General features: G+C 38.7%; 1 long non-coding RNA gene and 1 pseudogene across 3 annotated transcripts in view; both read left to right on the top strand.

Annotated features, from left to right (window-relative positions):
* The window catches only part of LOC128587863 (uncharacterized), a 32261-nt gene extending 29533 nt beyond the window's left edge, over positions 1 to 2728 (top strand). For both annotated transcript variants that reach the window (XR_008380655.1, XR_008380656.1), the window contains one exon: positions 2540 to 2728. This is a non-coding gene — a long non-coding RNA (uncharacterized LOC128587863). The remainder of the gene's footprint in view (positions 1 to 2539) is intronic.
* Positions 2729 to 15864: 13136 nt separating this feature from the next.
* LOC128587975 (phospholipase ABHD3-like) lies at positions 15865 to 17232 on the top strand (annotated as a pseudogene). The gene has a single exon (XR_008380668.1). The product of XR_008380668.1 is annotated as a phospholipase ABHD3-like (transcript).
* Positions 17233 to 25797: the final 8565 nt, after the last annotated feature.

The following is a 25797-nucleotide window of genomic DNA, read 5'->3' as shown; positions in this document are numbered from 1 at the left end:
TTATTTATTCTTTAAAAGTTAGGTAGAATTCATATTTAAAATCAGTTTTTTTGTAATTATTATTATTTAAGATGATGGTCACCTTTCCAGTCCCTTCTTTGGTCACATTTAGGTTTTCTTCTTGTTTTAATCTGAGTTTGTATTCTCTAAGAAATCATGCATTCTTAGTCTTGATAATTTTTTTCCTCTTACATTCTTAAATGCGAAGGTTTATTTATCTTTTTAGTCTTTAAAAATCCACCTTTTAGAATTATTTGTCAATTCTGTTTTTCTTACCATATCAGCAATTATATCTATTGTCTTTATTCTTTTAAAATTTTCTTTTGGTTAATTTTGTGTGTGTGTGTGTGTACGTTTTAAATCTTAAAGTAAACAATATTCTTGCAGTTTTAGTCATTTTTCATAATGAAAGGATTTAGGACTCTAAATGTTTAAGTGTGTCTATTGCTGCATTCTGTAACTTTTTTTTTTTTTTTGAGACAGAATCTTGCTCTTGTTATTCAGGCTGGAGTGCAGTGGTGCCATCACAGCTCACTGCAACCTCCACTTGCTGGGCTCTAGTGATCCTCTTATCTCAGACTCCTGAATAGCTGGGATTACAAATGCATGCCACCACGCTTCTCTGAATTTCAAACTCCTGGCCTCAAGCAGTTTTCCCTTTTCCTCACAAAGTGCTAGGATTATAGGTGTGAGCCACAACAACCAGCTCTGTAAATTTTTATGTAAAGCATTCACCTTTTCATTAATTTCTGTAGTTTGATTTTTCTGTTTGATCAGAAATTAATATTCAAGTCATTAAGATGTTTCAAACCATTTAAAAGTTATTTCTAATATTATTGTATTATGATCAGTGACTATTGCCTTTTGTATACATACATATATATATTTACTTTTAAATGTTACGGTTTGCTTTATGAAAATTTCTGTAAAACTGTGAACAAATGTAATTCTTTCATTGAAGGAAAATAGTCTATACGTAGGTTGAAAAAAATCTTTGAAATGAAACTTTAGATAGTGAACTTAAGGATAGTTATTCTGGAAACCTGCCTGAATTAGTAAGGTTCGAAAAATCAAGAAGAAGAAATATCTAAAAATTAATACAGAGAAATAAATTATTATAACGACATTCATTTAAAGATTCATTTTCCATGCCCTTTCTATGAAAATTACTGGAGCTTCTGTACCATTGTGCCAAAATAATGGTATAAAAATAAAATCTAAGGAAGAAGAAAATAAAATTTAGGGAATGGGATCCAACATAGAAGAAAGACAGAGGATCGTGTGGGTAAAGAGCCACAGGCATATAAGTAAGTCAGTCTGGATTGAAATAGGTCCAGAAGCTCAAGAGAGACTTCTTTAAGAAGATGAAAATGATAGAATACTACCTAAGCAGTCTGATATGTTGAGAATAGACTTGTATAAGTTCTGATTACATAGAAAAGGAAAAATTTTAAAAAGGTAATTTTTAATAGTGTTTACATAGTCAATGTAAATAATTGAAATTGCTCTATTAACAATGTATATTGACCCATCGTAACATAGTAAAATGATATATTGGGAAAAAAGATGTGTGTGTTTGGTCAAAATAGTGTCTGTATGAAAGAGAGCTAAATTCTTCTATAATAAATAATATCAGTAGATAATACCTATAACTGAAGGCTATTAATAACCTAAGACTCTAAAAATGTTATTTAGAAATTGAGAGCAAATATGAAAAACTAGTAGAAAGTTGAAAGCAATCCAGGGATTGAGAAATTTGAAGTGTATGTGGGCCTAATGTTTTTCATAACAAAATTTGTAAAGTTTTAAATAATGTACATATGTAACCCTACTAAAAAAAATCCCCTAAATTAAAAATAAAATGAAATCATGAGAGTAGATAAAGACTTGATACATCCAAGAGATGTAATATTAGAAGAAGTCCTAGGAGGTTCCAAAAAAGAAAAAAAAAGTGAGAAGACAAAATAGTAAAAACTCTTGTTAGAAGAAAGAGCTAAGTCTGAAACTTGGAAAGTACCACATTCCCTTACTCAAATTCAAGTTTTAGTTAGGAATGATGAGGAAAACCAGATAATAGCATATTCCTATAAAATTTTCAGCCTCCAAAGATAATAATAAAATCTTACAGAGTTCCAGATAGAAGATATGAATTACTGGCAAAGTACAAAGAATCAGATGGACATTGAATTTCATATGTGCAGCCCTGGAGACTGGAAGATGCAGGAATAATGCCAATAGACTAGGAAGTTGTATCCATGCAAATAATGAAAACTACAATGAGAAACCATCTCGCCCCAGTTAAAATGGCTTTTATTAAAAAAAGGAATAATGAATCCTGGTGAGGATGTAAAGGGGAGCCCTCACACACTGTTGGTAAGAATGGAAATTAGTGCAGCCACTATGGAGAACAGTATGGAAGTTCCTCAAAAAACTAAAAATAGAATCACCATAGGACCTACCAGTCCCAGGGCTGGGTATATATCCAAAGGATGGAATTCAGTTTATTGAAAAGATACCTGTACTCTCTCATTTATTGTAGAGCTATTCATAATAGCCAAGATACGGAATCAACCTTAAAGGTTCATCAGCAGATGAATGGGTAAAGATGAATGGATAAAGAAATTGTGGTACATACACAATGGGAAAGCTGAAGCTAGAAAGGAAGAATGAAATCATGCTATTTCCAACATCATGGATGGAACTGGAGAACATTGTGTTGAATGAAATAAACCAAGCACAGAAAGAAAAATCTTGTATGTTCTTATTTGTATGTGAGAGTGAAACATTAAAAAAATTGATCTCATAGAGAATGACAGTTATCATAGGCTGGGAAGGATAGTAGGGAGTGGGGATAAAGGGGTAGTTTATGGGTGTAGAAATATAGTTAGAATGAACAATATTTGATAATACAACAAAGTGACTATAATCAACAATAAGGGTATACTTTAGAGTAATTAAAAGAGTGCAATTGAAATGTTGCTAACACAAAGGAATGTTAAATACCCAAGGTGATGGATATCCCAATTACTCTGATTTAATTAAATCACATTGTATGCCTGTATCAAGCATCACATGTACCCTAAAAAGATATACAACTATTATGTACCTATAATAATTTAAGATAAAAATATGAAAAAAATTTATATACTCATGAGTCTAAGCTATCTGTCACATCTTAGGGAGAAATATTGCAAATAGTAAGATTCAGAGATTAGAGAAATCTTGAGAAAATACACCAATCAACAAAGGGGTTTTTGAACAGTGATGTGAAGATGAAAAAAAGAAGCGGTAAGCAGTGAACTTGGCAGTATACACAATTTTCTATCTCAGTAGTTGGTGATTTGACAACTATTGGCAGATGTTTAAGTTCTAAAAAGGTATTGTTTCTACAGCTTTCCAATTTGAAAACCTTCAGAAAATTCAAAAGACTATTACCAGGTTTAACCAATTTCTCTTGAGATATTTCTTTTCTAATTTAGGAATCCTCTATTTCTTTAGAAATGGTTCATTCTAGAGCAGGAAAAATAGAAGATACCTGTGTTATTTTTACATGCCAGAAAGCAAGGAAATGCTCAGACAAATGGGAAAAAAACTAAAAGGGCAAAAAGCACATTTAGGAGATTGATTGGGGAGTGCTTTTGGGAAAAACACCTGTAAGGGAGTGAGCAAAGCAGGATTATCAGGAGAAGTTGAACTATGATGTATTCATCTTCTATATGGAAAGCTCTAGAATTAGGATGAGCCTTCTGAGTTGTCCTGAGTTGAAAGGCCAGGGGCCCTTGTACCCCACTTGGACCAGTCATTCCATGTGAGTTTCCCCTGGAGAGGGGGCATACCCTTGGATGAGGAACCTCCTTCCATGGAGAGTAATTCCCCAGGACATGTCAGTTGTGAGCTGCATGTGCAGCATTCTTGCAGTGGTAGAAGAGTGCTCGATACTGAAACACATCCAGAGTACATTTCGTTGCTTCATATAGTATATCACTCCATCTGGGAAACAGCTTCTCTTAAGATTCTATTTGGTCTCTTGCTAGAAATACAAGAGAAGGGTAAATAGGACTTATTCCAGTCTCTCTTGCTATAGCTGATCTTGGGGCCACAGATAATATTCCTGGTCTCCTCTTGCTACCAATTCTAGATTTCCCCTTACCCTTGGCTAATTTGCTCTCCTGATGTCAGCTTACCTGGTGGGTTATTAAGGTCCTGTGACTGTGCTCTCCTCAGGATGTGACTATATAGTCTGTCCATTTGTTATCCAATTTGGGAAAAAGAGTATGGAGAATTTCCCTTCATATAATACCTTTGATATCACAAACATAAAGCGTTTACCACCTGGATGGTAGAATTTGCTTTATTGTCACTGTTGACAAAAGCCCTATCTCTTCCTGGTGATCAGGGTCAGGTACCCCTTCCCAGATTGTGACTCCTTTCCTTGGCCTCTGATCTTATGGCCTAAGGTGAACGAGTGGCCAGTTGGCACTAGGAGGAGCTCAGGAAATTTCATCGCAAAACTACACGTTGGTGTAAAGATCATTAGAGTTCAGCAGGCCATTGGAAGGGACTTTTTCTCTATCTGCATACACCAGGCAGACCCTTCAAAATGAATAATTGACTTCTATTCCTCTCTCTGTTACCTCAACAATGCAATTAGACCTGGCCCAAATCATTTTAAATAGAATACCTGTCTCTCAGCTTTATTTATAAATTAATCTGTTTCCCCATCCATCCATCCATTCATTCTTCTAAGTATCTATTCATCCTCCCTAGCAACCATCTATTGTCCCTAAATAGAGTTACCTGCATTGCTCATCTCCTCCTCCCCTCTGTGCTTACACCTCAATAGAGGGGTAAGGGGGTTTGATGCCCAGGTGGAGAATGCCTGTTCTGGTTTAATAATTGTGTAATTTGCATCATTTACTGAGTCTTTTCCACACAGAGCTTTCTTTTTCTTTTTTTGTTTAGTTAAATGTTTTATTTTGAAATCATTGCGGTTTCACATTTATAAGAAATAGTATTGAAAGGTCATATGTACCCTTTACTCAATTTTTTCCAATAACATCATGCCAAATTAGACTACAGTATCATAACCAGATATTGGCATTGATGAGAACCAAATACAGAATATTTGTTGCCCTTTTATACTTAAACCTACCTCTCTCCTGCTTCTGTCCCCCCCTTTTTTGGTATTTTGAATAATCTTCTGTTGAAACTTGGACACTTTTGTTATTGTTGTGAAACTGAGTCTTATTTGAATCTTCTGTTTTAGCTGGCTTCTCCTGACAGTGCTGTGTCAGGGAAAGTGAGGGTGCCACTTCATCCCTGCCAGGTGGGTGTCAGAAGCAGAGCTTTCCACTAGGCTCCACTGAAACCTGCTTAGATTAGAAAGGAAAGAGTCCAGGCTCCCCACGTGGTCTCCATTGCCACTGTTGAGGGATGGTGGGTTGAATACTTACATAGCCTGGCATGACTGGGATATTTTTCTGTGAAGTTTGGCTAACGTAGAACAATTATTGTCTAAAAGTGTTCCGTCTTGCAAGGCTGTCCCTTTCCTCGTCCTTTGGCTAGAGATAGCAGGGTTTGTTGGAGCTTTTTGTCTGTGCTAATTGCATTTCCTGGTTGCTGGCTTTTTTAGCTCCTAGGCTGGGATATATGAGGCCAGAAGAGAGCCCAGAGATTCCCTGCTGCCACACAGAGCTTTTGATTTTATATATTTTGTGAGGGCATATGGGGCTTTTAGAATACACACACACATTCATAAATAGCTGAAAAGCTGAGACCTAGGAACTATGGCTGGACTAAAATCATGGGTTATACCTTGTTTATGGCAATGGAGACTTTCTTCAAGCTGTTTTTGTGTGGCTTTTCTGGATCTAGTAAAAGCTGTTCTCTACCTTTTTGGAGGCACTGCTTGCTTCCTTGATTGAAGTTATAACCATGATTAAAGCTTGTTGGTTTCATTTAAAAGGGTGCTGTTTGTCCCAGCTGATGTTTGCTTCATTCATCCTCACTCCCCTCTAGTCCTTCCTCTTTGCTGATCATGGAGTTTTGGCCAGTCAAAGGCAGCTGACTTTTCAAACTGTTTAAGGAAGGCACCTGCTGAGCTCTAGCCAATTCAGCTGTTTCCATACCTCATTTCTGTTTTCTGTACATCATTTTCTCTTTTCTGTCCATGAGTCTGCTTCAACCAAATTGCATCATTGGAGTCTCTCAGAACCTGTTCTGGTTCAGCTTTCCAATTCATGAATCACTCTTTGCTCAAACTTTGTTAAATTTAATTTTTCAGAAGTGGGTTCTGAGTGGAGCTTGCAGAGAAACCCAGGAGCACAGAGAATCCAAGGGAGGCACCTGCCAGACCTCTTGTGTCCATTGCTCTCTCCCTACAACCGGGGCACATGGACAAGTTCTTTCTCAGATTCCAAAGCCCCACATATTTGTGTTTTGAGCTCTCCATGTTTGTTTGAGCAAATTTTTGATCCAAACTGGGTTCAGAAGTCATGACACAAGCTAAAATAGGTCCAGGATTGGACTGGATTGATAATTAATTAGCTTAGATCCAGTGGAGGCCCCAAATGTCTGACTCAGTCAGGCAAAAACAGTAAATGGCAGTGCTACAGGGGGTATGAACTTCAGCTATTGGGAATTCTCAGACATTTTTGTGTTACATACCTTTGTTCTTTTTTCTGTGTAAGGAAAAATCATTGCCTAAGTCCATCATGGAATCTGAGAACCAAAGCCAACGTTCAAGGTAAAAATAGGATCCTTAATTTCTGAAGAACTGAGTACTTCACTATGCTTATGTGCATAAGTAGACATATTAGGCCTGGAAGCAGCAAATACTTAAAGGAAGCTAATGATTGTTTAAAACAATAAAATAAGTAATTAAAGATTGATAGTCTGAATAAAAATAATATTTAAGAACCAGTAAATGATTTTTTAAGAACTGTAAGATCTGCTTCTGTCTGTATGTGTCCGTGTATGTGTTCATGATTATTTTACTATCAAAAATATATAAAAGAACATTAAGTAGTTAGCTTAAAAGTAAATGCCTAAATCAAATATTTTAAGAAGATAAAAATGAATTCAAATAGCTTTTAGTTCATGTAGCTTTAATAATACAATAGTTGGGCAAGATGGCAGACTAGAGACATCTCCTTTGCAGCCACGTGTTGTGAGATTGGGGAAAAAAGGTCTTCAGCGAATTCTGACTGGGGGGCTCTGCCCAGAAACATTGCTTCAGGGGCACAGGGAAGCAGCAGGAGACTCCAGGAGCCAACTAAGAAGTTGGGAGTGAAGAACTGGCACAGAAGGCGAGTGCTTGCGTGCTGGCAGAGGCTGGCCAGCCACATGCTGTGGCAGTTTTCAGGCAGAGAAGGCCTGCCCTGCAGGTTTTTTGTTTCGTTTTTTTTTTTTGACCTGGACATACTTGCTGGAGTTTCCTTGGGAAAGCTTGGGCAAACAATTGATCTTGAACAGTGAACAGGGGCCAGGACTGAGCCACTGGGTGGAGCGCAGCTCTCGTTTAGTTGCTGGCTGGGCACAGCAAATGTAGGAGAGCTACCTGGGAGGGAACAACCTGCAGGGTCTTAGTGTGGGGCCAGTTCTGGTGCACCTGTTGAGCTGGGCAGGCATCCATGAGGAGACTGAAGGGAAATTTGCTTTCATGGGAAAGCCACTGTGTAGCCAAGGTACACTGTTTGGAAAGGTTGAGGTGTGTCTATTAGAGTAGGCTGATGAGAGCTTCAAGCTCTGAACCTTGTGGGGATTAAGGGCTAAGAAATCAGAAAGACAAGACCAGGTCTCCTCAGCAAGTCAGTGGCTTCCAGCCCCCATCTAACATAGCCAAAGAAGTGTCATGAATAGCATCTTGCATCTTATCCCCCAGAAAGTTACAAGTTACTTGTTATCCAGGCAATATATATACATATTTTCAATTCCCCCCCACAAGATTTCTCCTCTTTTTTGTCCTTATATTTATAATTTTTCATCGTTTCTTCTATAGTAAGGGCTCCATTTTTGCTACAGTTTTTCTGCTCCTGATATTCTTCCCCCTGCCCAGTTTTTTTCCCTTAAGGTTTTTAATTATATTTTTATTTTTACTTTTTTCAATAATAAGGGCTCCATTTTTGCTATGGCTTTTCTACACCTTTTATTCTTTCCTTTTCATTTTTCTCCTTTTCTCTTTTTGTAAAGATTTTTCTACTTTCCCACATAAATTTCTCAAATAATGACTAAGATATAACTCCCCCTTTTTAAAGCTTGTATAGTTTTATTTTCACTTTTTAATAATATGCTTTCATTATTATTGTTATTTTTTATCTTTTCAGATACGTTTTATTCTTTGTTAATCAGTATTCCATTTATGGGACATAGCCTCACTCTGAGGCCTGGCCTGGGATGCCACAGCATTGGGCTGGCTCAAGGAGACTTTGATCCTCTGGTCTAGGGGGTCCTTCTAGCTTAGGCCTTTGGAAGGATGCTATTGGTAGGTCCCCACTGCAATTTATTGGTGTTTTTTTTCCTTCTTCTCTATTTGGTAGAGGTGGGGTCTTGTTTTTGCTCAAGGTGTTAAGGAGCCCCTGACCTTGAGGGCCCTACCCATCCCAGCTCCACAGAGTCTGGGCAGTGTGGATATGGGTCAAAGCACCCTGCTGAACATCATTATTACTCTTGTCTATCTTTTTCTGTTTATCAATCTTTCCTTTTACCCCCCCCCTTCCCCTTTCTCTTTTTCTGTCTTTTCTCCCTTCTTGCTCTTCACTCTTCTCTTCCTTTTAGTCCCATACTAAAAGGACATTTTAACACCTATGCACAGAGACAAGGCAATTTAAAGAGGAGGAAGTGGAAGGAAAAAGTAGGGGAAGGAAGTGGACTAGAAGAAAACACTCCTTGACCCCCTAGACCAGAGGATCAAGGTCTCCTTGAGCCAGGCCAATACTATGGCACTCAAATATTCTGGCAAGATGAAAAACTAGAACAGAGCAACTCCCCCCCCAACCCCAAGGTATCATGGGGGTGGTGGTGTTCACTTCATGGATGGATTCTACCTATAAAGAAATGATAGAAATGGCAGAAAGGGAGTTTAAAATATGGATGATAAAAACAATGAAGAAAATTGCTGAGAAATTGGAAAGTAAACAAAAGGAAATCTAAAAACAGAATCAAGTTAGGGATTAAAGATAAGAAGAATATAGAAAAGATATAGTGGATCTTAAGGAATTGAAGGAGTCAATCAGGGAATTTAAAGATGCAGTAGAAAGTATCAATGACATTAAACCATGGAAAAGAAAGAATCTCAGCTAGAGGATAAAGCTCTTACGCTAACATAGGCAGTTAAAAAGGCAGGAAAGGGGCGGCGCCTGTGGCTCAAAGGAGTAGGGTGCCAGCCCCATATGCCAGAAGTGGCAGGTTCAAACCCAGCCCTGGCCAAAAACTGCCAAAAAAAAAAAAGGCAGGAAAGAAGAGAGAAAGCAGGACATTTCACTGAGAGAATTATGGGACTTCCTAAAGCATTCAAACATATGAATTATAAGCATCCCAGAAGGGGAAGAAGAGCTCCCCAGAGGATTGGAAGCCCTACTGGAAGATATCATAAATGAAAACTTCCCAAGTATGACCAAAGATTCCAATGCACTCCTTTACATGGGATATCGAACCCCAGGTCATCTCAACTCAAATAGAGGTTTTCCAAGACACATTGTCATAAACCTGTCCAAAGTCAAGAAGAAAGAAAATTCTGCAAGCAGCCAGGAGTAAGCACAAATTGACCTACAGGGGCAGAGCCATCAGGGTGACAGTGGGCTTCTTAATTGAAACTGTGCAAGCCAGAAGAGAATGGTCATCTACCTTTAACCTTCTTAAACAAAATAATTTTCAGCCTAGAATTCTATACTTTGCTAAGTTAAGCTTTAAAATTAATGGAGAAATCAAATCTTTTATTGTTATTAAAACATTGAAGAAAAAAAAACACACAGCAAAAATGGGCAGTGCCTGTGGCTCAAGGAGTAGGGCGCTGGTTCCATATGCTGGAGGTGGCGGGTTCAAACCCAGCCCCAGCGGAAAAAAAAAAAAAAAATTGAAGAAATTAGCCACAATAAGACCAGCTCTATAGGAAATACTCAGACCTGTTCTCCATGCTGACCATCACAATGGACCACCAACAAAGTAAACGCCCAGAAACTAAAGGACAAAACTTAGCTTCCGCAATGATGCAAACAAAGGATAAAATTAAGCAATGAACTTTCACAAAATAAGATGTCCAGAACGCCACCAAACTTATCAATTCTCTCAATAAATGTTAATGGCTTGAATTTCCCTGTCAAGAGGCGCAGGTTGGCTGATTGGATAAAAAAGCCCAAGCCATCCATATGTTGTCTCCAGAAAACACAACTAGCCTCAAAGGACAAAACAAGACTCAGGGTGAAGGGTTGGCAAAGAATATTTTGGGCAAATGGAAATCAGAAGAAATGAGGGGTCACAATCTTATTTTCAGACACACGTGGATCTAAAACACCTCCTTTCCTAAAGTCAAAAAAGACAAAGATGGACACTTCATACTGCGTAAGGGAATAATATAAGAAGACATTTCAATTCTAAATATTTATACACCAAACTTAAATGTGCCCAGATTTATGAAACAGACTTTAATAAGTCTGAGCAATGTGATATCCTATAACATCATAATAACAGGGGACTTTAACACCCCTCTTACAGAGCTGGACAGATCTTCTAAACATAAACTAAACAAATATACAAGGGACTTAAACACAACCCTGGAACAAAAGTGCTTAATAGACATATGCAGAACACACCACCCCAAAGCTAAGATATATACGTTCTTTGCATCAGTCCATGGAACATTCTCTAAAATAAACCATATTCTAGGACACTTGGATGATGAAACCTCAACAAAATTAAAAGAATTGAAATTTTACCTTGTGTATCTTCTCAGACCACAAGATAATAAAGGTGGAAGTCAACTCCAACAAAAATTTTCATCCCCACACAAAGGCTCAGAAACTAAACAACCTTATACTGAATGACAGTTGGATCAAGGAAGAGGTAAAGGAGGAAATCATTAACTTCCTTGAGCATAACAATAAGACACAAACCACCAAAATCTGTGGCACACTGCAAAAGCAGTCCTAAAAGGGAAGTTTATTGCATTAGATGCCTACATTCAAAAAACAAAAAGCACATCAACAACCTAATGAATCATCTTAAAGAAATGGAAAAGGAAGAGCAATCCAATCCCAGACCTGACAGAAGAAAAGAAATAACCAAAATTAAATCAGAAATAAATGAAATTGAAAACAGAATCATTCAAGAAATTAATGAAACAAGAAGTTTGTTCTTTGAAAAAATAAAATTGGTAAACCTTTGGCCAGATTAACTAGAATATCAAGCACTGAGATCACAGAAACAATAAAAAAAATCTTCCAACCACGACAACAACAGCAGCAGCCCAGGACCAGATTCTATTAATCTTCACACCAGAGTTCTATCAAACCTTCAAAGATGAGCTTGTACCTATGCAGCAGAAGCTATTTGAAAAGGAAGGAACTTTCCCTAACACATTCTTTAAAGCAAATATCTGATTCCAAAACCATAAAAGAACCCAATTGAAAAGGAAAACTACAGACAAATTTCACTAATGATTATTGATGCAAAAATGCTCAATAAAATCTTATCTAATAGATTGCATGTACACATTAAAAAAATTATATCCCAGGATTAAGTAGGCTTTATCCCAGGGATGCAAGGAGGGTTTAACATACACAAATCCATAAATGTAATTTGCTATATCAATAGAAGCAAAAATAAAGACCACATGATCTTCTCTATAGAGACAGAAAAAGCATTTGACAAAATTCATTATCCTTTTTCTAACAAGAACACTTAAGAAAACAGACAGGTGGCTCATTTCTTAAGGTGATTGAAGCCATTTATGACAAGCCCACAGCTAATATCATACTAAATGGAGTAAAACTGAAAATTTTTCCACTTAGAACGGAAAGTTTTTCTACTCCAAACAGACAAGGTTGTCCACTATTGTCACTATTATTCAACATATATAGTTCTGGAAGTTCTAGCCAATGCAGTCAGGCAAGGAAAGGATATAAATGGTATCCAAATGGGGGGCAAGGAGGTCAAACTCTTAGTCTTTGCTGATGATATGATCTTATACTTAGAAAACCCCAGAGACTCAACCACAAAACTCCTGGAAGAGATCAAGAAATACAGTAATGTCTCAAGGTATAAAATCAATGTCCACAAATCAGTAGCCTTTTTATATGCCAATAAAAGCAAAGTTGAGAAGCAATTCAAGGACACAATTCCCTTTGAAGCTATGCAAGTAGCTTCAAAGAAAATGAAATACTTAGGAATATACCTAACAAAATGAAGAGTGAATGTGGGAATACTTAAGGGAAGTATTATATCTTGATATACTTGCATTACTAGTAATGCTTTTATAAACTTGAAACCAATATTCAATTATTGTTAATAGATTAGAAATATTATTAGGAATAGATGCAGAGTATGGACAAAGGGAGACCGTAATGGAAGATTAACTCAGACACAATTTCCTGGCTTAAAGCACAAAGCGCAAGACTTTGTCACTTTAATATTCTGAAGCCTGCTGTGTTGAATAACCCCCGTCCTGGACTCAGGCTGCAGGTTTTGAGGCCGTTCTCTGCCAGGGCGGGCTGTGTGCTCCAGGAAGAGTGTTTTTGGGAGTGTGGAATCTTTAAACTATGTTCAACACAGGACGATTTGCTGTAGACCAGATGACATGAACTATCTCTTTTTTTCTATAACCTTAGTTTGGTCAGAGGAGTCTATCTGTCTGGACACAAGGCTGTCAGAGTATTAAAACATCACATCTGTGATGTGTGACTGGGGGTCAGTTAGGGTTTGTTCCTTGAGTCAGCCTCTAATTGTCTACCTTATCAAGACTCTGTTTGTATTAAGAATGTAAATACCTTAAAACAATAAAAAGTAGCAAGTAAATCTATACAATTAACATAATTAGTTATAGAATTAGTCTAGTTAGTAGAAAAGCAAGTGCAGCAAGAACCATGACAGGATTGTTTCCTTGCCTTCATGAGATTTATGATTGTAACCCGGATGTATGAAATAAATACAGAGCTAGCCTGATACTAGGGGCGGCATATTGAAAGCCTCATGAAGAAGGGTGTGTTGCCTCTCGAATCCTCTCTGCTCTTAAAACTATCTCTTTTGGAATTCTGGGAAGATGGCCGACTAGTAGCAACTCTTGGCAGAGGCTCCTGAACAGAGGGAGTACAACTGACTGAATTGGACTCTATGAAGCCAAAGGTGGGGAGCTGAGCCAAGAAAGAAGTTCAGCAGCTGGGACTCCAAGGATGAGCATTCAAGAAAACAAATTATGAGTACAAAGTGTATCATCCTAGAGGATGGGAGATCCCCTTCCCCAAGTAGGAGGCCCACTGCAGACTCTGCAAGTGAGCAGGGAACAAAAGACCTCTCATTTTACTGCACTGGAGAGAGCCACTAAACACTGGTTCTCTTTCTCCAGGGATATCCCACTTGTGAACCTAGATACCACCATGCCTGGCATAAAATTGAACAAATATTTCCCCCCACAATTCTAAACTCCCAGTCCAACCTCCCCCCCACCCTTGCATGGTAGTCTGAAGTTCTGCCTCCTGCACAGTGCAGAGTATTTGGTCTTTTCCTGAGAGAGCTGGGCATAGAGTAGATTGCCAAACATCAGGATGGAATCTGTGACCACTGGGTAAGAAAGAGGGTGGGAAGAAAGGGATACTCAGCAGGAGGAGGAAATGTCTCCTGGTTATGACTTTGTCTGGCAAGTGGTGGTGTTGACCCTTGATTTAGGCTGTGTCTGGCAGGAGGGGGTGCAGAACCCCTGGCTCTGATGGTGCCCACAAGTTGGAGAGTGGTTGCCCAGCGTGGACTGAGTTCAGTGGGTAGGACTGGTCCCTGGCTTCAACTGGGCCAGTAAGCAGAGGCTTGCAGGGTGTGGTCCCCTGACTCCAGCTGGGCCTGCAAGGAGAGGTTTTCCAGGTATGTACTGAAACCAGTGGGTGGGAACATGGTCCCCTGACTCCAACAGAGCTGGCGAAACAGAGGCTTGCTGGGTGTGGATTGAGATCCCTGGTTGGGGGCGTGGTCCCCTGACTCCGACTGGGCTGCTGAGCAGAGAAGCAATGCCAGTGTGGACAGAGTGTGGCAGGTGGGGCATGGATGCCTGGTGTGAACTGAGCCTGGTGGATGGGGTTTCAGACTCTTGGCTTTGATTGTGTCTGGGATGGAGTGTTGATCAGTTGGGAATTTGATGGGCATTTCACAGCTCAACAGAGGGGATCAGGTGCCATACCCTCAAGGTTGTGGGAGAGAACTGTCTGAGGATTTCTACATGCAGTTGGAGACCCTTGGATCCCTCTCTGTTGAGCAGTTGTACTACACAAGACAATTTGATTGGAACTCGTGTCTGGGGCTGTCCACCTGGGACACTGTGAGGTTGACCTTCGAAGTTCTATAGTGGAAAAGAACTGAATGGTGGGGGTGGGGCACTGCAGCTGTCTGTTTAAATCTCTCTACAGCGGAGATTTAAACCTAATGTTGTGGCTTCTTAGGATAGGGTAGATTGGCTGATTTCAAAACAGAGCCAGCTTGCACTGTTTCACCAAGTAGGTCCAAGGAGTCTCTGGCCAAAACTCTGAAAGGTGCCTTTGTAAGGTTGTAGAGGATAAGCCACAATTACAAAACCTAGCACTTTGGTAAGGGACTGATTAATTCTACTACCTGGGAATCCCAATTCAATCTCACCCTACCAGTTCTAATAACCAAACAGTGGAAAATAAACATGGCACGGAACCAACAGAAGAACTCTGGCAACATGAATAACCGGAGCAGATTAACCCTCCCCCAAGAAATGACAAAGGAGATAGAATTGAAGATACTATACATAGACAAATGGCTGAAATGTCAGAAACTGAATTCAGAATGTGGATGGCAAATAAGATGAATAGAATGAAAGAAAAGTTAGAAATTGAAATCCAAAGAGTAGTTCTAAAGTTGTCTCAAGAAATTAATGAATTCAAAGACAAAGTCACCAAAGATATGGACACAATGAGAAAAGAGATAGCAGAGCTCAAAGAAATGAAAAAGTTATTTGAGGAGCTCCAAAATACAGTAGTAGAGTATAGAGTTGACCAGGTAGAAGAAAGTATCTCTGAAGTTGAAGATAAAGCTTTTGAATGTTCCCAAATGTTCAGAGGCAGACAAATCATGAGCAAAAACTGATCACTCCCTGAGAGAGTTGTAGGATCACTCCAAAAGATCAAACAATTGTCTTATAGGAAGGAGAAAAGGATGGTCCTAAAGGTCCATTTGATCTTTGATAAGCCTACCAAATGCATTCAGTGGGAGAAAAACTTCCTATTTAACAAATGGTGCTGAGTGAACTGGCTGATGACTGTAGAAGACAAACTGGACCCCAACCTTTCACCATTAACAAAAACTGATTTTCACTGGATAAAAGATTTACATTTAAGACATGAAACTATAAGAATACTAGAAGACAGTGCAGGGAAAATACTTGCAGAAATTGGCCTGGGAGTATATTTTATGAGGAGGATCCCCTACAGTAATTGAAGCAACACCCAAAATCCATTACTGGGATCTAAAAACTAAAAAGCTTTTGCACAGTTTAGAGCACAGTAAGTAAAACAAACAGACAACCTTCAGAATAGGAGAAGATTTTGCAGTTTTACTTCTGACAAAGGTCTGATAACTAAAATCCGCAGAGAATTCAAACTAATGAATAAGAAAAGAACAAATAGGGGGGATGCACTAGTGGAGGGTCGGCGGCGGCGCCGCGCCTGGCTGTCCCCGCTCTGCCGGCCCTCCGCCTGGCTCGCCTCCAGCCGCGGGACCCGCGCGAAGCGGTACCCGGGCCATGCAGTCCTCAGCCATGGACCTGCGGATGCTGGCCCGGGAGCTCTCCCTTTACCTGGAGCACCAAGTCCGGGTTGGGTTCTTCGGCTCGGGGGTGGGCTTGTCCCTGATCCTGGGCTTCAGCGTCGCGTACGCCTGCTACTACCTGAGCAGCATCACCAAGAAACCCCAGTTAGTGACCGGGGCTGAGAGTTTCAGCCGCTTCCTCCGGGACCCCTGGCCGGTGATGACAGAAACGTACTACCCGACGGTCTGGTGCTGGGAGAGCCGAGGACAGACACTGCTGAGACCTTTCATCACTTCCAAGCCCCTCGTGCAGTACAGGAATGAACTTATTAAAACGGCAGATGGAGGACAGATTTCTCTGGACTGGTTTGATAATGATAACAGTCCATGTTACATGGATGCCAGCGCCAGACCTACTATTTTATTGTTGCCTGGCCTCACTGGAACAAGCAAGGAATCTTATATCCTTCATATGATCCATCTCAGTGAAGAATTAGGATCAGATGTGTTGTTTTTAACAGCAGAGGAGTGGCAGGAGAAAATCTCTTGACGCCAAGGACTTACTGTTGTGCTAACACTGAAGACTTGGAGACAGTTATTCACCACGTACACAGCCTGTACCTTTCTGCTCCTTTTCTGGCAGCAGGGATTTCAATGGGAGGGCACCGGCATATGTTTGTAAAACAAATTGGTATGGATCATGTCATGAAGGCTAAATCCATCAGAGAGTTTGATAAGGGATTCACTTCTGTCATGTTTGGATACCCAACCGTTGACGATTATTACACTGACGCCAGTCCAAATCATAGACTGAAGTCAGTAGCAATTCCAGTGTTGTGTCTAAATTCTGTGGATGATGTTTTCTCACCTAGTCATGCTATTCCAATAGAAACTGCTAAGCAAAACCCTAATGTTGCTTTGGTCCTTACTTCTCATGGAGACCATATTGGTTTTCTGGAGGGAATTTGGCCACGGCAATCCACTTACATGGATCAAGTCTTCAAGCAGTTTGTGCAAGCCATGGTTGAGCATGGACATGAACTCTCTAACATGTAGTTCTTTGGGTGCATTTTGTGTGAACCACCATTGTAAAGGCAGCTCAGCTTAGTGCACAAATTTTAATATGTATATAAAGCAAATAAGCCAGCAGATGGGTGAAGAGGTCCAGAATGATATGCAAAAACTACTTTTTAGGGAAACAATTTTGTAGCAAGACATTAAATATAATATTAGATTGTTACTTATGTAGATTTTATTTTTACTATGCCTTACTGTAGTCCCAGCTACTCGGGAGGCTGAGGCAAGAGAATCGCTTAAGCCCAAGAGCTGGAGGTTGCTGTGAGTTGTGTGAGGCCACGGCACTCTACCAAGGGCCATAAAGTGAGACTCTGTCTCTACAAAAAAAAAAAGAAAAAAAAAAGTAGTACATAGATGAAATTGCACTTAACCAAAACTATTGTGTAAAAAAAATTTTTAATTCCTCAGGGTTTTAATTTAGGCTAGTATTTTTTTTAGATCATTCATTTTAGGTGATTTAATGGGACTTTAATAACTCTTAAGAGATTTTTGTTATCTGAATGTAAGTTATAAGGTGGTACATTCCTAAGGGTATTTGTACTTGATGATGATAACATGAAAACTGAAATTAGGGCCAGGCACAGTGGCTCACACTTATAATCCTAGCACTCTGGGTAGCCCAGGCGGGTGGATGGCTTGAGCTCAGGAGTTGGAGACCAGCCTGAGCAAAAAGTGAGACCCCATCTCTACTAAAAATAGAAAAACTGAGGCAAGAGGATTACTTGAGCCCAAGAGTTGGAGGTTGCAGTGAGCCACAGCACTCTACCCAGGGTGACACCTTGAGACTCTGTCTCAAAAAAAAAGAAAACAGAAATTAGATAAAATATAATGTGATTAAATATTTTATGTATTCTAACTTTAGAAGATGAGTTAGACTGACCTCTATGTGAGCTCTTTTACTCTGATAATATTATTAGGGCTGATTTATGTTTTATAATGATTATAATTTAATGCTTATTTTAAAAATAGTATATGTGCGCACACACACACATATATATCATATTAAAATAAATTCTGTCATTTTTTAAAAGAAAAGAAAAGAACAAATAACCCCATTTCTATGTGGGTAAGGGACTTGAACAGAAACTTATGTAAAAAAGACAGGCGCATGGCCTACAAACACATGAAAAAATGCTCATCATCTTTAATCATCAGAGAGATGCAAATTAAAACCTCTTTGAGATATCATTTACCTCCAGTAAGATTAGCCCACATAACAAAATCTCCAAACTACAGATGTTGGCGTGGATGCAGAGAGAAGGGAACACTTCTACACTGTTGATGGGAATGCAAGCTAATAAGTCCTTTTTGGAGGGAAGATTGGAGAATGCTCGAGGAACTAAAAGTGGACCTACTGTTTGATCCTGCAATCCCCTTACTAGGTATTTACCTAGATGATCAAAAGTCATTTTACAACAAAGACATTTGCACCAGAATATTTATTGCAGTTAAATTCATAATTGCCAAGACATGGAAACAGCCCAAGTGCCCATCAACCCATGAATGGATTAACAAATTGTGGTATATGTACACCATGGAATACTATGCAGCCATAAAAAAGAAGGAGACTTCACATCTTTTATGTTTACCCTGATGGAGCTGGAACATATTCTTCTTAGTAAAGTATCTCAAGAATTAAAAAAGGAAGAATCCAAATGTACTCAATACTACTATAAAATCAATATATAATCACCTACACATTCATATAAATGGTAAAACATAACTATGGTCCAGAAAATAGAAGAGAAGAGGAGAGAGAGGGAAGGGAAGGGAAGAGGTAGATGGGAGGAGGGAGGGTATTTGGTGGGACCTCACCTAATGTTCATCATGCAACGATACATTTCAAAACTATTAAGAAAAGTGTATAATTGTCTTAATGCAACAAATAAGTGAGGTAATGGATGTGTTAATCAGTTCAATGTAAGCATTTCATATTGTATATCAAATCAGTATACTGAATCCCATAAATGCATCAATGTATGCAGTTATGACTTAATACAAAATTAATGAAAAAAACTATTTATTCTCTATAAGTTTCAAAATAATTTTCCGTTGGTCTTGTCGCACCAACAGGCCACAAGGAAGTAGACTCACAGTGTGTTGTGGCTAGTTTCCCAACACAAAAGAGGTGAAGGATCTTTTCAAAGAGAATTATGAAACACTAAGAAAATAAATAGCAGTAGACATTAACAAATGCAAGAACATACCATGCTCTTGGCTGGAAAGAATCAACATTGTTAAAATATCAACCCAAACCAATCTATAGATTTAATATAGTCTCTATTAAAATACCAACATCATGCTTTGAAGAACTGGAAAAAATAGTATTTCATTTTGAATGAAACCAGATAAAACCTTGTATAGCTAAGGCTATACTTAGTAATACAAACAAAGCTGGAGGCATGTCTCTAATAGACTTCAGGTTATATTAGAAGTCCACAGTGATCAAAACGGCATGGTATTGGCACAAAAATAGAGACATAAGGCGGCACCTGTGGCTCAAAGGAGTGGGGCACCAGCCCCATATGCTGGAGGTGGCAGGTTCAGGCCCAGCCCTGGCCAAAAACTACAAAATAAATAAATAAATAAAAATAGAGAGACATAGACATATGGAACAGATTAGAAAACCAAGAGATGAAACCAGTCTCTAGTTGCCATCTGATGTTTGATAAACCAAACAAGAGCATGCACTGGGGAAAAGAATCCCTATTCAACAAATGATGCTGGGATAACTAGATAACCACATGTAAAAGACTGAAACTGGACCCACACCTTTCCTCACTCACAAAAATTGACTCAAGATGGGTAAAAGATTTAAATTTCAGACATGAAATGATAAAAATCCTAGAATAAAGTGTGGGAAAATCTCTTGATGGTGTCAGTCCAGGGAAAGATTTTATGAATAAGACTTCAGCAGCAATCGCAACAACCTAAATAAATGAGAATTAAACTGAAAAAGCTTCTCTACATCTAAGGATACAAAAAGTAAAGCAAAAAGACAGCCTTAAGAATGGGAAAAGATATTTGCATGGTATGAAACAGGCAGACAAATGGTTAACAAACATTTGAAAGATACTCATCATCTCTGATCATCAGTGAAATGCAAATCAAAACCACCCTGAGATATCACCTAACCCTAGTGAGATTAGAGTACATCTCAAAGTCTCAAAGTTCCAGATGCTGGTGTGAATGTGGAGAGAAGGGAATACTTTTACACGGTTGTTGGGACTGCAAACTAATGCAATCTCTTTGGAAGTAAGGAGGAACTAAAATTAGACCTCCCGTTTGATCCTGCAATCCCACTTCTAGGCATCTACCTGGAAGAAAAAAATTCTATCATACAGACATTTGCACTGGATTGTTTATCACAGCTCAATGTACAATTGCCAAAATGTGGAAACAACCTAAATGCCCACCAACCCGGGAAAGGATTAACGGACTGTGGTATATGTATACCATGGAATACTATTCAGCCATTAAAAAATAGAGACTTTACATCTTTTGTATTAACCTGGATGGAGTTGAAATGCATTTTTCTCAGTAAAGTATCACAAGAATAGAGAAGCAAAAATCCAGTCTGCTCAATACTAACATGAAGCCAATAGATGATCTAATACATGTTCACATAAGAGACAAACGCAAATGAATTCAAGGTGGGGGTGGGTGGGAGAATGAGGGAGCGGGGAGAAGAGAGGATAGAGGGGGATGAATGTGCTCCCACTTAATGGGCACAATGTTAGGGTGTATGGCATATCTCTTGGTGGTGGAACAGAATTACGAAAGGGACAATACCTAACAAATGCAAACATTTTATCCCAATTCTTTGTACCCTCAAATTAACCTGAAACAACAACAATAAAAAAATATAATAGTTGACCTCTGCTCAACTTTCTTTTTGGTTCTGTTGCACCCTGATTCACAATTTCTCTTTACATTTGCCTTTAGGGGGAGACAATTAACATGGATCCACATATCTCCTTTGATATTCTCTAAAATAATCAAAGCTGATTTAGGCTCTGTAGATCTTTATCTGAGGATCCATGCTTGTGCACTACATTGATGATATTTTGCTCTGTAAACAGTGTGTCCTAAGAGACTCTCATTTTTTTAAAGACTCTAGCTGAATGAGGCCATAACACCTCTAGGTCTAAACGTCAATGGGTACAGACAACTGTTACTTAGGACACAAAATAGTGTACTCAAAAGCTCACCCCAAAATGCTTTGAGTCAGTTTTCTCATAGCTCTCACTAGAGCTTTCACATTGGCAAAAGGAAAAGCTGCCACTATTTACAGACTGAACACATGTGTATGTCTTTGGAATCTGCTATGCAGTTGGCACAATTTGGAAATCTTGTGGTTTCTTAACTTTTGCTCACACTCCTATTACCAATTGCTGCCCTAATACAAATTATTCATCTTCCTTCTAAGATTGCTATTGTTCATTGCCCAGCCCACACTGAAGAAATGGATCCTGTATTCCTATCAAACGATAGAATAGACAAGGCTCTAAATATGTAGCCAAAATGGCCCTTCCGATTTTTTTTTTAAATAGCAATTAAAACTTTATTATTATTATATTTTTAAAGATAAAACTTTTAGGCAAGTTTCAGGTTCACAGTACAGTTAAGTGGAAAGTATCAGGAATTCCTATGTACCTGATCTCTATATACATGTACAGTCTCCTCCACCAGCAACATCCCCCAAGCAGAGTGGTATGGTACATTTACTGCAATCCATGAACCTACACCGACTTATCATCGTTACCTGAAATTCTTAGTTTATTAGCTTCACTTTTGGTGTTGTATATTCTGTAGGTTTTGAGAAATGCTCAATGACATGTATCTACCATCATAGTATCAAACAGAGCATTTTCACTGCCCTAAAAATCCTGGGTGCTCCATCTTCTTATCCCACCCTCCCCTGGAACCTCTGGAAACCACTGGTCTCCATAATTTTGCTTTTTCTAGGATGTCATATAGTCATATATAATTTTTTACTTCAATTTTTTGTTTTGTTTTCCTTTTTAAAAAATTTTCAAAATATTAAGGGGGTACAAATATTTTTTGTTACATGCATACCTTGTATAATGCTTAGGCAGCACTTTTGGTGTGCCTATCACCAGAATAATTTTCATTGTACCCAAAAGGTAAGTTTTTAACCTACAGCTCCCCTCCCACTCTTTCCCTTCTTGGTTTCCAATGACCTTTGTATCTCTGTACCCATGTGTACCCATTGTTTCGTTCCCACTTATTAGTGAGAACATAATCATGTTTGGTTTTCCATTCCTGAGATACTTCACTTAGGATTATGGTCTCCAGTTCCATCCAAGTTGGTACAATGATATTATTTCATTTCTTTCTATGTCTGAGTCATACTTTGTGATGTATATGTATGCCATATTTTCTTTATCCACTCATGCATGAGTTGATGGGCATTTAGGTTGTTTCCACATTGTTGACTTCAGTTGGTTAATTTTCTGCATACTTGATTGCATAATGCCTTCTTCATGGCGGTTGTTCTCTGATAGATCCCCATACTTTGTGTCCATTCCCATAGGTGCATTCTCATGCCCTTTTCCCAGGAAAAGCAGTTAAGAGGTTTGGCAATCTTCAGACAAGAGTTGAAGCCCTGAACTAGAAGAGTGGCAGTGAGAATGTAAATAAACAATGATATCTGAGTGGAATTTCAGGGTCGGCTTATGAAATTTTGGAGACTCCAAAGTTTCTAATCTGATTGATTAGGAGGGTCAGAGATTTATTTTAATTGAGGCAAGGGATTTAGGAAAAATTTGCTCTGTAGGTTGGGAGGCTATATTTAATTTAGACCAGGAGACTATCAGAAATGTTGGTATGAAACTCCAGGAGTCTGTTTTAAGGAGACAGACACATAGCCATGTTACAAAACTACCCATTTTACAACTGACAATCACAGAGAAAATTTGGTTATTACTGCTCTAATATACCCATTGCAATCCTCAACCTGCTGGTTATTGGGAGATTGGGAATATGTGGGAACAATTTCTTTGAAATAAATAACAGCAAACATTCAAGGAAATTGGTTCAATCAGGTTTAAAACTTAGCCTCATGTAAGAATTTAAACATTTCCATTCAATAATGCTTACTTAGCTTTTCGAATAATTATTCAGGGTCTCAGCTTCTCTAAGATGGAACCTGGGCATGTAGTGCAGGGATGGTGTCTGTGATTTTATGGCTTGAGGGAAGCAGGATTCTCAGATTTGCATACTGTCCCCAGGCTCCTCTGGTTGCCACAGTGATGTCCTTTGTTGGCCACTGCTCTCTGTCAGCATTTGGATTGCTTGAGTTACTGGCTTCTGCCTCGGTTTGGTGGGAGCCTGGTGATGCTTCCTGGCTGATGAGGCCTTTGGCATTAGGGACCCTTCTGGAATCTGGCTGTGAATTAGAGTTGTCTCAGTTGGGGAGGCTCACTTTGATCCTTAATCTTCATGCCCACATAGAAAACTCAGCCTGAAAGCTCCCTGGCTAGATATTCTGGGGCTAACCTATGCCACTCATGAGAAAGCTAAACTCATAAAACCTTCTAATGACAAGGCTCAGTTGCAAAGTTTATTTTAATACTTTCTTGCTTATTTGCCTTTTGATTTGTTTAGTATCTGTTATTGCCTGCCCTTCCTCCTCTAATACATATAGAGGAGGAATATAAGCTCTTGATTATGGAGATCTTGTTATTTTTTTACTGCTGAATCAATCACAAGCTCCTGGAAAAGTACCTGTCACCTGGTTAGCTAATAATAGACCTTTGTTAAATCAATGAAGGAAGGAAGGAAGGACAAAAATAATGATGAAATCCCTGAGGAAGAACATGTCAAGTGAGAGTAAGATGAGGACTAGACTGTTAGTACATCTTTTGCCTTCTATTTTAGAGGTAGAAGGCACAGGAGGCTCCAGGGAAAGAAACAGAATTGTTTAAGAGAAGTGGGAGGAGGTTGGGAGTGTGAAAGTGGGACAAGCGTGCATCAGTAAAGAGAATAATCACTGTTGCCCAAAGCTTCAGAAATTGAGCAGGAGAAACTGAATCTGGCGAAAATTTATATTTTAAGGAATTGTGCCATAAAAAGGAGAAGAGAATTGTGGCAACAGGTAACTTTTTTTATGAAGGTTGGCAACAAATGGAAAAAAAAAAACTAGGGTATGTCACTGAGCTCCTCAGAAATAGGACTTGTGGAAGACTCTTTCCCCCCAAGATGGAAGAGACTTGGTGTGTTGCTATCTAGGGAGGAACTTGTGAAGAGGAAAAGGAGGACGACCAAAGGAGGTGGTGTATGAATTAAAATCTCTTAATTTAACTGGGAAGGGATGAGTTCAGCCTTGGAAGGGAAGATAGGAAGAAAAGAAGAATGGTTGGAAAATAGAAAATATGATACAGATGGGAAGAACATAAAGGAATTCACAGCAGATTTTGCTCAGTGAAATAGGTATGCAAAGCCCTACTGAGAAATAGGGCTTTGTGAAACGGGGCAATGCCACTAAGTTTGGTTCCCTATTGCTCACACTTTGACCCTTTCTTGGCTCAAGGTGAGTGGGTATGCTCCCTGGAAGTGCCTTCTCAGAGTTCTGATGAAGAGCACACTTTAGTCCTTTTTGTTTAAATTCAGAGAGGAGACCTTTTTGAGGGCCAAGTGTCTTCCCATCACAGGAAAGTCAGGTTCCCAAGAAAGGCCTGGATACCCTGGAGTTCTCCAGAAAGAATATGGGGATCTCAGTAGATTGCAAGCTCAACTCTGTTTGTGTTTCTGGGTAGCATAAAAAATATGGTTAATTTAAATAATACAAGTCCAAGTCTCTTTGTACCTCAGCCATGCTGACACATTATCAAATAAATAAAATTTATTCATGCTGAATGTTTCTTCTTAGTTTGTTTTCTTAAGTGTTGATGACAGAGTTCAGCAGTATCTTGTTTTAGATTATCCTATGATAATTAAGAAGTTATGAATTATATGCTAATTGAAAATTCATGTTTGTTCTTAATTTTTATTCCATGTATATTAATTTTATAAAATGCAACTTTATTGGGCAAGGCAAAAGCTACCATAGATGGAATTGTATAATGAACATATCTGGGATGAAAAGAATGCTTTTTATTAATAAAAGTTTGTATAAAGTGATATTTGCTATGCTTATTCTTTTTGCCTGATTGTCATTTATTTATTCCTTTATTACATACTTATTAGCGACAATGTGCAGATTCTGTTCTAGGTGCTGTAGATATAAATCCGACCACATACAGTTTTTGAATTTTAAGAAGCTTATCACCTATTTCTGGGAGACAGATACTGTAACAAAGTATGATAGTATATTGTACGTGCTAAGAAAGAAACACTCATAGGATGGAGTAGGGCCCAAAGTAGTCAGTTTTGCCAAAGAAGGTTGGGGACCTGCTGTCAGAAAAGGGTTTCTCTTGAAAAGGTACTTAAATCCTTTTTATTAATATTTCTGTTAGATGATAAAGTCTTTTCAGGCAAAGAATTTAATGTAAATTTGTATTCCCACACAAGGATATTTGTTGGTAAATGAAAGGCTCTTTAAGTAGGGGTGTCCAGCTGTATTTCTTTTTGGGTGAAGAACTTTGGAAGGATAAGAGTTGGGCCACACAGTAAATACACAAACCCTAATGAAAGCTGATTAGCAAAAAAAAGGTCTATGCATACTTTTTGTGATATCTGACATCACAGATAAGCAAAGTAAAGTGTCCTCTCAAAGTCTATGGCCACAGG

The sequence above is a fragment of the Nycticebus coucang genome, chromosome 6 (genome assembly GCF_027406575.1).
Source record: "Nycticebus coucang isolate mNycCou1 chromosome 6, mNycCou1.pri, whole genome shotgun sequence".
Lineage (NCBI taxonomy): Eukaryota > Metazoa > Chordata > Mammalia > Primates > Lorisidae > Nycticebus > Nycticebus coucang.
The sequence above is the reverse complement of the archived record's forward strand: the minus strand, read 5'-3'. Positions and strand labels throughout refer to the sequence as shown.